Raw genomic sequence first — 13,418 nt, forward strand, 5'->3', positions numbered from 1 at the left:
TTTGAATCACATTAGTTAAGGCAGAGATGATTTATTATCTATTTTGATGCAACAGAAACAGCATGGAACTTTTAGAACAGCATTGTTGCATCTAATATTCTATAACCCATTAGTCTTAACTGTTGCAACACATTAGATCAATTGAACTGATGGGCAGAGTAAACTATTTCAGTTGCAACTGTTTCGGAAAACAACAGTTAAGGCCATCACTAGTACACACATTTAGGTCTATTCCAGAAAGGAAATTAATTTACGAGATGGCAGAGTATAGCTGCAGCATAATAAACATCTAACACTCCAGTGATCGATAATATCGAATCATAAATAATTAGAAAGATTTAAATGCTGTCAGACATGTTTGTCTTGTAAAGTAATTGTAAGTACTAGGCCTACGCTGTTCAAACTTAGTACAGAAATACAGAAATCTTTATTCGTATACATGGAGTACAGAATTGTGTCAATATAATTTAGTTGTACAATCAGGTATTTAAAAATTCTTCTAGGGTGTAATATGGTTTCTGCAGCAGCCAGGCCTTGAGTGCTGTCTTGAAGTAGGGGAGAGGGGGGTACCTTTGAACTGGGGGGCACATTTGAACAAGTTTAAATTTCCCGCCATTTGATGAGCTAACTGCCTGATTTTTTTTCTAACTTCTTCTTCTCATTCTGTATGACCTAGTACACCTGTTTCCCTCCATTTCTTTTAACCTTTGTATTCAGTGCCAGATAGGTTAGGTTTTAGCCACATTTTGTAAACTTTTGAGTTTTGAGTTGTAAGACTGTCAGCGGAAGAAAGAATTGAAGAATTGACCAACCTTATATTCTAAGGTAAGTACATTTATTGAGCAATTTTTTGAATATAATAACATAAGATAATCTGTTCAACTAACTAAGAAAAAAAATCAGTTTCTTCTACTGTGACATGTGGGGTACATTTGAACAAACATTGGGGGGTACATTTGAACATTCTAAAATTATTCATAAAAGTTACTGGTTTTGTAAAAAAAGGTAAAATATAAGAAAGCCGAATTTTTTAGGTTATTTATTAGCATTTGTACAAGTTAAAACAATTTATTTATTTTATTTTTTACTGGAAATTATAAATATTAAGAGAATTGTTTTTAAACCTAGAACATATAATGGTAGGCTATCATCAAGATAGAATAAGCATGAGGCCTATTTTTTTGTATTAGTTTCCATGTTTATATTTTTAAATCTAGTACTTTTCTTACATTAAAACACACAAGTTGTCTTACGTCTTAAATCTTCTTCATTAAAAAAAATTTGATATCAGCAGTCTAATATTGAAAACAAACCTAATTTGATCTTACATTGTAGGCCTTGGCCTACTAAAACAATAAATTACTAACTTACATTATGTTTAGGTAATAACTCACTTTGTATTGTTTCAGGTTACAATGGTTAGAAACTACATCAAGAAAAAAGTGGGCCCAGAGAATAAATGAGCGAGATGTGGAGGAAGCTGTTAAGCTTGTTTTGGAAAAAAAACGTCCCAATACGTCAAGCAGCAGAATCGTTTGGCTTGGTTCATACCATGTTATTCTATCGAATAAAAAAAGCAAAGGCTCTTCTAAAGACAAATTTACCATCTGAGCACACTGATATCCGAGTCCCTTCAGCACCCGCACCCCTTTTAACATTTAATAGCAAGTACACTTCTAACCAAGTATTTTCAGCTCAAGAAGAAAAAATGCTAGAAGAATATATTATTACATGTTCTGCGATGAACTATGGTCTCACGTACAAAATCATTAGAGCTCTTGCATTTCAGTATGCAGAAAAAATTGGGCCGATGTCCAAAAAAATTGGAAAGATAATAAAACAGCTGGTTTAGATTGGATGAAAGGTTTTATGAAAAGGACATAAAGATTTATCACTGAGAAAACCTGAAACACAAGCTTAGCTAGAAACATTAGGTTTCAATCGGAAAAACATTGAAGAATTTCAAAAAAACTTAGATGATGTTTACAAAAAACACAAATTTTCTCCGAGAGTGACATTTACAATCTTGATGAAACTGGGATTAAAACTGTCGTGCAAGCCCCAAATGTTGTAGCTAAAAAAGGCACTAAACAAGTAGGCCAAGTTGTGTCTGGAGAAAGAGGCAGCCCTTATTACAATGGTTGCTACTGTTAATGCGGCAGGCAATACCATTCCTCCAGTTTTCATATTTCCCCGAGCTAGACTACATGACAGTTTAATGGTAGGTGCTATCAGTGGAAGCTTAGGACTTGTTAACTCCCCTACTAGTGGGTGGATCACTAATGCTTTGTTCCTCAAAGTGCTGGAGCACTTTGTGAAGTACAGCCACTGCTCAAAAGAATCACCAGTTTTGTTGATTCTCGACAACCACGAATCCCATTGCACTCTGGATGCAATATTATACGCAAGAGATAATGGTATTTGTATTGTGACAATACCTCCTCATTGTAGCCATCGTGTCCAACCTCTAGATGTTTCAATTTTTAGGACCATTTAAAACAAAACTTAAGCCACAGTTCAAAATAACTGGCTAACAAACAACCCCGGATCTAAACTCCTCAATTCATGATTTAGCTGGGTTGGCATCAAAAGCTTTTAATTTAGCATTTACAAGGAAGAATATCTTAAAAGGATTTGAGGAGTGTGGAATATGGCCATATTCTACAACTGTGTTTTACTGATGAAGATTTCCCATTTTCTGAAGCGATGATAACCTCTAGTACGCCTACACCTGACACTACGAAATCTTCTAATCTAGGACGCGAAAATGAAAATTACAGCCAAGGTACATCTAATGCTAGGACCTACAGGTTTCAACATCAATTGAAAATGAAAGCCTAAATGATGGGATTTTAAACAAAACCGTAGCAGTGTCTCCTAGTCCAGAGGTTGTTAGGCCTTATCCCCAGCTGCAGGCAAAATCTTCAGTAGAATGTAAAAAAAGGAAGAGAACCAGGAAAATCGAAAATAATTACGGCCACTCCAGAAAAAAATTCGGTTGGGAAGAAGAAATCAAAGAAAGCTTTTAGAAAAACAGAAAAAAGAAGAACTAAGGAAGCAGCGTGACATTAAAGGCAAAAAGAAAATTAGATTTACCAGAAAAAAAAAAAAAATCAGGACATAACAAAAGAAGAAAAACAAATAAGCATAAATCTATTTCATACGAGTCTGACTGTGACGATCCTGACCCAATTTATATGGAAAGTGGGAGAATCAGACTGGTGGAGAGCTCTGAAGAAGATGACAACTTCGATAGGCCTAACCTGTCTAAACAAGTAAAAATATGTCCGATGCTTGAAAAATACTATGCTGTATTTTATGATATAAGTTGGTATTTATAAAGGGTGGTTGATTTCCCGGATGAAGGATTTTCTAAAATTAAGTTTTTGAAAGAAGGACTTGGAGATTCATATGAGTGGCCAAAACATGATGATGTTCAAGTGATAGAAAATAAATATCTTTTTTACGGGCCAGTACCTTTGATTGGAAATGGACCCTTTCTCATCGACGACAAGTGTAAAAGGAGAATTCGATCAAAATACTCAATGTTAAAAAAAGTAGAAGTTGAACCTAAATTTTTGTTTACACAATCTGTAATGTACCTTTGATTAGTGCCACACTATGAATAAAAATGTTTTTGTGTATTTCCTTAGTTTTTCTTTACTAATTATCCAATGTTCAAATCCACCCCGTCCTTGTTCAAACCTACCCAGGCTTGTTCAAATGTACCCCTTAGTGGGGTACATTTGAACAAAACATGCAGTGAACTTTAATTTCTTTTTTTTTAGCCTAGATATTTTGAAGATTATTATCATTAATTTAAGTAATTTGTTGCATAATAGTCTAAAGATCAATGTCCCCATGCTTGTTTATCAAAATAATTAATTTTAAAAAAATACAAAAATATTTTTTCAAAAAGTGTTCAAAGGTACCCCCCTTTCCCCTACTTCTCATCTCTGCGTCTCTTGAGGTCCTCTGGAAGATGATTGAAAAGTTTTCTCCCCATGTATGTAGGTTTCTTTTCAAATAGGGTCAGGTGGTGTGTGGGGAGGGCATAGTCACAGGCGTTTCTGGTGTCATAGCTGTGTGTGTCACCTAGCTGGTCAGGTTTCTGAGCTATTGTGAAGCAGATGGTCTCGCAGATGTAGAGTGAGACAGCTGTCAAGATCGCTAGTTCTCCAAATGCCTGACGGCATGAGTCTTGAGGAGTCAGTCCCGCAAGAATTCGAATTGCTTTCTTTTGTAGAACCAGAACCCGCTCCCTGTTTCTTACTGAGGAGTTGCCCCACACAAGTAGTCCGTACCTCAGATGAGATTCAAAAAGAGAGAAGTATGCTGTCCTGGTAGTATCATTGTTACAAGTACTTTTTATTCTTTTAAGAGCATAGATACTAGAGTTGAGCTTGCTGCAAAGACCATCAATGTGTGAGTTCCAAGAGAGATTGTCATCTATTGTTATGCCGAGATACTTGGCTTCATTATCTTGGATTATTTCAGGTAAGCCATAGTAATCATTGGTTCTTCGGCCTTTCCATATTAATTGTTGTGTTTTGCTCTCATTAAGAACTAGGTCATTATGTTGGCAGTATTGCTTTGTCATATTCAGGGCTATAAATGAATTTATTTCAAGAGATTCTGTGTCTTTTTTTGCAATAAGAAGAGCGGTGTCATCTGCATATAACATAGCTTGGGCCTAGTCAAGAAGATAGCTTGGTAGGTCATTTGTCAGCAATATGAAGAGCACTGGTCCAAGTATAGATCCCTGAGGTACACCTCTAGTGATTGGGAGTAAGGTTGATCTTGCTTTATGGGATGTGTTGTTTCTGGTATAATTTACTTCCACTAGTTGCTGTCGATCTTTCAGGTAGCTAGCAAGCCAGTCATGTGATGCTCCCCTAATGCCCATATTCCCTACTTTTTGAAGCAGTAGAGAGTGGTTTAGGCAATCAAAAGCCTTGCTGAAGTCTAGTAGCATGGCGGTTACTGTTGTAACTTCTTCAAGTTTGTCGATAATAAACTCTGTCAGTTGAACTATAGCCGTGGTGGTGGATCTTCCTCATAAGAAGCCATGCTGTTGAGGCGTCAAGATGTTTTGAGTAGTCAGATGTGCTGTCAATTGATTCAGAAAGATTTTTTCAATTACTTTTGATATCGTTGGAAGAATCGATATAGGTCTATAGTTTTCCACTGATGTTGTATTGCCTTTCTTGTGTTTAGGAAATACTTTTGCAAGTTTCAGTTTCATAGGAAAGACACCTTGTGAAAACGACAGGTTAATTATGTGACATAAGGGATTTGCTATTTCATCCTTACAGTGTTTTAGGAGTGTGGAAGAGACTTCATCGACACCTGCGGCTGGTTTCGATTTAAGGGATGTGAGTATATGAAGGACTTCTTCCGGTGTGGTTGAGAGTGGGATGAAGTCAGGTACATCGCCATAGTCTTTCCATGTTGTTAGCTGACTATTTATGGCCTGGTTAGCGTTACAGAGAGTGATGTTAGCTATTTTTGTAAAGTAATGGTTGAAGTGTTCAGTTATTTCCAAAGGGTCCTGGATCAGTTTTTCATTGATTATAAGTTTAAGTGGTTCATCCTTTTTACTGTTATTGCATTTTTCGTAGTTAATAACCTTCCAAACAGCCCTTTGTTTGTTATGTGAGTTATTAATGAAGTCTGAGGTTGACTGTTTCCTCAGTTTTTTCAAGTAGAGGTCATAGTTCTTTTTTCTGATAGCTGTTTCTATTTTATCACCCTCACTGCCAGTTGTTAATTCCATTTCCAGGGATCTTAGAAAATGTTTTTCTCAACCTTTCAGATTCTTCATTGGTTGCTTTGAATTTTGATTTTATTTTCGGGCGGGATTTTTTGTGTGGACATGTTGCATTAAGAGTTTGAATGAGTATTTCATGAAAATATTCATAGGATTCTTCCACAGAAGGGGAGTTATATACATTTTGCCATGTCTCTAAATGAAGCAGGTTTTTGAAGTAATGTAGGTTTTTCTGTGAGAAATGTCTATTGGTTAAAATGGGCAAAGGTAATTTTTTGTTCGGAATACTAGCTGAGCAGAGCTGAGCTTTGTGGTCTGATAGGCCAGTGATAATTAAATCAGCGTCAATTTTACCTATGTCAAGGTTAGAGCAGACAAAGTCAATTGATGATTTAGAGTTTAGAGTTACTCTAGTGGGTGGGAGATCTATCCTGGTGATGTTATGACTGGCCAACATGTCTTTAAGTTTTTGGTTTTTATAGTCATGATTCAGCCCATCTACATTAATGTCACCCATGATTATAGTAGGACATTTCCATGTTGGAATAAGGTCCAGAGTACTAGATAAAATGTCAAGGGCATTGTCAAGGTTTCCACTTGGTGGTCTGTAGACTCCAATTACATAGATTGTGGTTTTTCCAATAGTCACATGTACTACGTGAGTTTCACACGTAAGTTCACAAGCAAGCTCAGTTGTTAAATTGTGTACTTGGTTTCCTAGTGTTTCACTGGAAAAAATTGCTACACCTCCTTTTCTGCAGGTATGCCGAGAGAAGCCTCCTATTAAGTTGTAGCCTGGCAGTCTAGTACTTGAGAGCTGGTACTCTTTAAGACCATGCTCTGACAAGATTACCAGGTCAGGTGAATGAAGTTCTAGAATGTGTGTCAATCTGTTAATTTTCCCACCTAAGCAGTCTATGTTTTGATGAAATATCTTTAGTTGATTTCCTTGGTCAATAAGGTTGTGATTAGTTTTTCTCTGCTTTTTTTGGGAGTGAGGGTTTCTAAAAAACTATTTTCAAGAGTGTTTGCAGGATCAGCTTCTGAGTGGGAGGAGGAGATTTGCACAGGAGCGGAGTGTGGTCTGGTGAGAGTATAGAAGTAGTTGTTATTTATGTTTTTGTAAAACTCTATGTGTCTATTAAAAAATGCTTCTATGTCTTCACCATTGGGACGGATCTTTGCAGTTGATGGTGGGTATTGTATCTGTGTTAAATGAAGAGTGCAGTTCAGTTTTTTCTGAGTGGTTTGTCTGGCTCCAACTATGTCAATTTCCGTAGAACAGTTAGGTTGTTCTGGAAGGGGTGTTATATCATTCAGTTTTTTATAAGTGGTTTGTCTGGCTCCAATTATGTCAATTTCCGTGGAACAGTTAGGTTGTTCTGGAAGGGGTGTTATATCATTCAGTTTTTTATAAGCGGTTTTGTCTGGCTCCAACTATGTCAATTTCTGTAGAATAGTCAGGTTGTTCTGGAAGGGGTGTTGTATAATTCAGTTTTTTATGAGTGGTTTGTCTGGCTCCAACTGTGTCAATTTTAGTGTTGTATTTGGCTGCCTGAAGCGAGATGATAAAAGGAATGTCTTTTTCCTATCAGAAAAAACTTGTTTTGGCACAAAATGTCTTGTTTTTGACGTTCTTGGACCAGATATATGTGTGTTAATTCCTCGTGCAGTCAATTCACTTGCGCTGGGGAGTTTAGATAAATTTAGAGTCTTAAGCTGTTCTTGTAGTTCTTTAACAACGTCCTCCATTCGATCTTGTCTCGTCTTCACTTGAGCTAATTCTGTCAGAGCGAGGCTGCTGGAGTTTATGACAGGTGTTTCTTCATGGACTGTTTGAGTTCCTATGTCTTTGAGCATTTTAGTATCTTGAAATTGATCTGACTTTTCAATCTTGTTAAAACTTAGTTTTCCCCCCCCCCACCCCCCCCCCCCCCCACCCCCCCCCCCCCCCACCCCCCCCCCCCCCCACCCCCCCCCCCCCCCACCCCCCCCCCCCCCCACCCCCCCCAAGTAATTTTTAAGATATGTGACGAAATACGCGAAACTTGGTTCCCGAAAAACAAGTTACATTTAGGTTTGAAGCAGATTTACTATGTTAAATGTACAATAAACACAAAATAATATTTTTTCACGGTACTTGTAGAAAATTTAATTTCGAAGAGAAAGATGTAAAATAAGTCTATAATAGACAAACGCAAACTTTAAAAAATAATCCTTAATTACATACAAAACGCATGAAAAATAGACAAAATCTGTTAAGCTCTCTACAAATGTAATATTGAAATTAAAACAGCTGTTTTATTAAAACAAATTAATGAGTTACTATTATTTTTTATCAAGTAAATATTTTTAACAATCATACATTATCATACATAAAAAAGTTTATCTGAATTATCATTCAACAAAAAAGTTACACTTGTCCTAAAAAACTAACCACGTCACAGTAGATGTTCAAAATGTTTCCCCTCATTCAAAATACAAGCATCCAGCCGTCTTCTCATAGACTGCCGAACTCTTTCGAAGATCCCAGGTGTCTCACGTATCCTTTGAATCCCGTTAACAATCCTTATTCGCAACTCTTCTATGGTATCCACAGGCGAGTCGTAGACAAGCGTCTTTAAATGTCCCCATAAGAAAAAGTCTAGAGGATTGAGGTCAGGTGACCTTGCAGGCCATGCTACTGGGGCTCCTCGACCAATCCATCTGTTTGGATATGCTTCATTTAAAAATTCTCTTACTTGTAATGTGTAATGAGCTGGAGCTCCATCCTGCATGAACCACATGTTGTTGCGTGTGTATAGTGGCACATCTTCGAGTAACTCATTCAGATATTAGTCGTCAAGAAATGTAAATAATTTTCACCATTGAGCGTATCAGGTAAAAAAATAATAAAAAATTTATCACCCAGAATAGCAGCACCATACGTTTATATAAAACTGATATTGGTGACGGTTCTCTGAAATAGCACGTGGATTTTCAATTGCCCACATGTGAGTATTGTGGGTGTTAAGAATAGCCATTCTTGAAAATTTTGCTTCATCAGTAAAGATAATGTTAATTTATAAAATGTGGATTTCTGCACCTTTGGATAAGCCATTGGCATAGCTGAACACGAGGAAAGTAATCTCGAGGCAAAAGAGCCTGGACCCTTTGATAGTGATAAGAAGCAACTGCTGCTCGTGTAAAATCTTCCAGACAATTGAATTACTAACACCGAAATCCAAGGCTAGTTCTCTAGTACTTCTTCCAGGATGATTCTCTATTTCGTCCAACACGCCCTCCTCCAATTCAGCTGTACACGTTGTACGTGGCCGTCCTGATCTACCAACTTTTCCAGATTTAAAGGTTCCCGTCTCGCTTAGCCTTCTATGAATGGAAGAAAACATTTTATGAGTCGGTAACTGTCTATGAGGAAAATGTTCCTGATAGAGTCGTCTAGCCTGACGGACTGTTGCAATGTGCAAGAACCGTACATTAAATGCATGTCTGCCATTTCACCATTAGTGTACATAATATTCATATTACCTGCCATGATGAATAAGATTATTATTAGCTATCAAAAATTAACTTCAACGGCACTCGCACTAACTTGTATTAAAGTAACAGATCAACAACACACGCACTTAATGAGCAATGGAAAAATAGCTGCTTGTAATGTTTATTTAAATTATTATAAACAATGTTACATTGTTAAAACATAGGTTTTAAAATAGAAATTATTTTGTTTTCTCAAATCAAATATTTAAAATAAAACAGCTGTTTTAATTTCAATATTACATTTGTATAGAGAGCTTAACCAGATTTTGTCTATTTTTCATGCGTTTTGTATGTAATTAAGGATTATTTTTTAAAGTTTGCGTTTGTCTATTATAGACTTATTTTACATCTTTCTCTTCGAAATTAAATTTTCTACAAGTACCCGTGAAAAAATATTTTGTGTTTTATTGTACATTTAACATAGTAAATCTGCTTCAAACCTAAATGTAACTTGTTTTTTTCGGGACCAAGTTTCGCGTATTTCGTCACATATCTTAAAAATTACTGTAGCTACAGGTCTGGAATAACGGTTTTTATTCAATTTTTCAGTTCATTTTACATAAAGTACAGCTAAATTGTACATCTTAATTAACAGCCAACAAATACCCGTAGGGCTTCGTTGCAGCAGTGGGAACTGAAAATTCAAGACGAAATCTTTCACCCTGTATAACTTGGTAACTAAGCATTTTCGGACCTATGTTAATTAGACCTTTTTTTCTTATTTTGATGTGAGGAATCACGCCCTGACTTATGGGCACCTTTTTTCAGAACACCCTGTATATATATATATATATATACAGGGTGATTCATGAAGTTCTCCCCCCACTTCTACAGCACATTGTACTAGTAAAAATAATAAAAAAATGTTATATAAACATAGGTCTGAAAACGCTTCGTTAGCGAGTTACAGCTAGCGAAAGATTTCGCCTGAATTCCTGGGTAAAGAGTAAAATAAAGCCATATTGAACTTTTGGAACAGGTTAATTAAGTAAGAAATATCGTGGATTCTTATGTATTTTTACCTGATAAAGCTAATAAAATAGGTTTTCAGAACTGTACCTGTAGTAGTTTTTTGAGGGATTCAGGGTTAAATGCAAAAAATTGGGGCACGAAACAATGTTTTTTTTAAGTTTGATGTACAATAACTTTGTTAAATTGGTAATAAAATACATAAAATTAACAAACATTAATTGTAGAGAATTTAATTCTGAGAAAATTGATATAATCAAAGTCTAAAATAAAACAGAAATAAGTACCAAAAAATCGATTTATTCAGTATTAATACATTACTAGTTTTTAAGCAAAATTAATCAGGTTGGGCCAACCGTACGGCACCTTTTTTATAATAGATGTTCGAAAATGAGGGCCATCATTATCAATACATTTTGCAGCACGTTTGTGTATTGCTTTTGTTGCGTTTCTTAATTTTTCAGGACTTCCCTGTATCTGCACAGCCGAATCCATAATACGGGCAATTCACTTTTGTCTTGTATACAATGTCTTTCATCCATCCCCAGATGCAATAATCCAATGGAGATAGATCTGGTGATCTTGGTGGCCAAGGGTGAGGCCCTCCACGACCAATCCAGTGTCCAGGAAATTGATGATTTAAGTAAGCAGAAACGGCACGTGAAAAGTGGGGAGGTGCTTCCGTCATGCTGGAAGTACAAATTTTGTCTGAGATGTAAAGGAACATTCTCTAACAGCTGCGGCAACTCTTCTTGAAAGGAAATGCAAATAGAACTCAGCATTTAGGCGTCCAGGTAATATGAAAGGTCCAATCAGCCGATTGTGCAAAAGGCCACACCAGACATTGACGTTAAATCGGTGTTGAAAGTTCTGTTCCACTACCTCATGTGGATTTTTCTTCTGCCCATGAGTGTTCATTGTGCAAGTTATTGACACCATCCCGAGTGAATTGTGCCTCATCCATAAACAAAATACGCTTGTAGAGTTGATTATTAATATTCAAAAAGTTGCAAAAACTCCAAGCGAAGCGGACCATCCCCTAGCTGTAGATGTTTGAACCTTTTGTTTATGAAACGGATATAAAATTTGTTTCGATTAAGTGACCTCCACACCGTTGACTGTGAAACTCCTAATCCGCCTACAAATACGTCGTGTATTTACACCTGGACTGCGATGAACAGCATTAATAACAATATCATCATCAAGTTGGACAGCTCGTTCATAATTGGATCTAGTACTTGGTAGTGATCCTGTTTTCCCGAAGAGTACGAAAAGTTCCTGAAACTGTTTTTGGTATCTGGAATCCTCCTATTAGGGTAACGTAGTGCATAATCTTCTACAGCAGCTCTAGCATTACCATTACAGTTAACCCAAAATAAAAACCATATCAGCGTATTCCGTATGTAAATAAGTAAGGCATTTTTTCGCTGAATAAAACAATCGAATTATAACTCAAAGAAAAATTGCATTTAATAACACGAATTCACAGAACCCGATCTCCTGCTGTAGCTTGCAAAACACCACTAATACACAGTTCTAACGTAACAGTACAGAATACCATTGTTGATCAGCTGTTATTCGTGCGTTACCAACTTAGAAATTAATAAAACAAAAAACTGCATTTCGATGATTAGTAAACAATAATGGGAAAAATGTTTGCTTCATTTATTTTCGAACATATTCATGTAAATTTTTATTAAAAAAAAAAAAAAAAAAAAATACAACGTAATAAAACGTGATATTTTTATTTACAAACCAAATTTATTTAACAGTTAATCTTGTTTTCTCAATTTATCTCATCATTAAGGAACAAACATTTTGTTTTTGTTTTATTTTAACTAAATACCGTACGGTATTTCTTTACAGATAGTAATGTATTTATACTGAATAAAATCGATTTTTTGGTACTTATTTCTGTTTTATTTTAGACTTTTGATTACATCAATTTTGCTCAGAAATTAAATTCTCTACAATTAATGTTTGTTGATTTTATGTATTTATTACCAATTTAACAAAGTTATTGTTACATCAAACTTAAAAAAAACATTGTTTCGTGCCCCAATTTTTTGCATTTAACCCTGAATCCCTCAAAAACTAACTACAGGTACAGTTCTGAAACTATTTTATTAGCTTTATCAGGTAAAAATACATAAGAATCCCACGATATTTCTTACTTAATTAACCTTTCCAAAAGTTCAGTATGGCTTTATTTTACTCTTTACCCAGGAATTCAGGCGAAATCTTTCGCTAGCTGTAACTCGCTAACGAAGCGTTTTCGGACCTATGTTTATATAACATTTTTTCATTATTTTTACTAGTACAATGTGCTGTAGAAGTGGGGGGAGAAACTTCATGAATCACCCTGTATATATATTATTTCACTACAGATAATGTATTTGGTTATATTCAATGATGTTACTGTAAAGACAATCGAAAAATATAATGCTCTATCTTTGATGGATTTTGTTTGAAAAAGCTTTAACCGAAGTCTTCCATTTTGCCCAATTTAATTGCTGTTACTGGTACTGCTGAGGCATCAATAAATACTTCTTCAATGGATTAAACATCTTAATGCATATAAGCCAAATACCACCAATTACATGATTATGAAATCTCAGGAACTACTATACTAATCTAGATGAAAATTTTTTATATAGGTTTATATTACATCTTAGATGCTCGATATGAAAAGTTTAAGAGAGTTTTTACTATAAAATTCACAAACTTATTTCAATCCAGAAATCTTTTTAACTATGAGGAGTAAAATCCTTCCAAACAAGGAGAGCTTAAAATTATCCCAAGTGTAGGAAGCTAGAAATCGTTCAAACTGTCCAGGAAACTGGAAAGTCAAATATTGAAAACTGGAAATGTTACCATTTGGAGCTGGATGTCTTGCCAGCCATTGGGAGTTGTAAATAATACCAACTATTGGGATCTGAACATTCTTTCATGATCTGGATATCCTCTCAACTCTTTAAGTAGAATAGAGTATATAGATTATAGAGAAAAATGATCATTGCTGATATGGAAAATATACAGGGATATCTGGGCGCCACATAAGGATGGCTTATGACACTCCTTTTGTAGCTCTGTGAATTTCTAGGCCTTGTTCTCTGAGATGGGTTGTTGTGTAGAGATA

This window comes from Homalodisca vitripennis, chromosome 1, assembly GCF_021130785.1.
Source record: "Homalodisca vitripennis isolate AUS2020 chromosome 1, UT_GWSS_2.1, whole genome shotgun sequence".
NCBI lineage: Eukaryota > Metazoa > Arthropoda > Insecta > Hemiptera > Cicadellidae > Homalodisca > Homalodisca vitripennis.